The 640-nt window shown below is 37.5% G+C and overlaps 1 non-coding gene across 1 annotated transcript; it reads left to right on the top strand.

The window, feature by feature from the left end:
• The first annotated feature begins 338 nt into the window (after positions 1 to 338).
• Positions 339 to 411, top strand: Trnak-uuu (transfer RNA lysine (anticodon UUU)). The gene has a single exon. It is a non-coding gene; the product is annotated as a tRNA-Lys (tRNA).
• Positions 412 to 640: the final 229 nt, after the last annotated feature.

Below are 640 nucleotides of genomic sequence, written 5' to 3' on the forward strand. Positions count from 1 at the left end.
GACCCAGGGGTCATAATGTAATACTTGTACGGTACCAATTTTGATGCACCAGATGCGCATTTCGACAAATAATGTCTCTTCAGTGATGCTCAACCGAAATGATTGAAATCCGAAATAACTATGAAGTTTTAGAGCTAAATATAGCCAAAAACAGCGTGCCAAACAAGTGGAGCCAAATTCGTCCAAGGATAAGAGCTATGCATGAGGGAGATAATCCTTAATTTTGAAATGAATTTCTAAATTTTATAACAGTAATTAAATATACATCCGTATTTTCAAGCTAGTAACGAAGTACTTAGCTACTGGGCTGTAGAGACCATGTGTATCATTAAAAAGCAGCTCGCGTACCTCAGTCGGTAGAGTATCAGAATTTTAATCTGAAGGTCTTGGGTTCGAGTCCCAACGTGGGCGTATATCTTTAACAGATCACCAAAACATCCGTATGTCCCCACATGGAAAGTATCTTCATAATTTTATCCCCATCTTGAAAGTGTCAGCTTTCTTTGCCACAAATTGAGGTTCACTTTAAACTGTGTAGTAATTCTGCCAATCGTCTCAACACATAATATACAAGAAGGAAGCATCTGGGTAAATTTATGTTGATTTGATACAAGGGAATTAGTTACAAGTTCTAGCAACT

Source organism: Ostrea edulis, chromosome 5 (assembly GCF_947568905.1).
Source record: "Ostrea edulis chromosome 5, xbOstEdul1.1, whole genome shotgun sequence".
NCBI classification, from domain to species: Eukaryota; Metazoa; Mollusca; class Bivalvia; order Ostreida; family Ostreidae; genus Ostrea; species Ostrea edulis.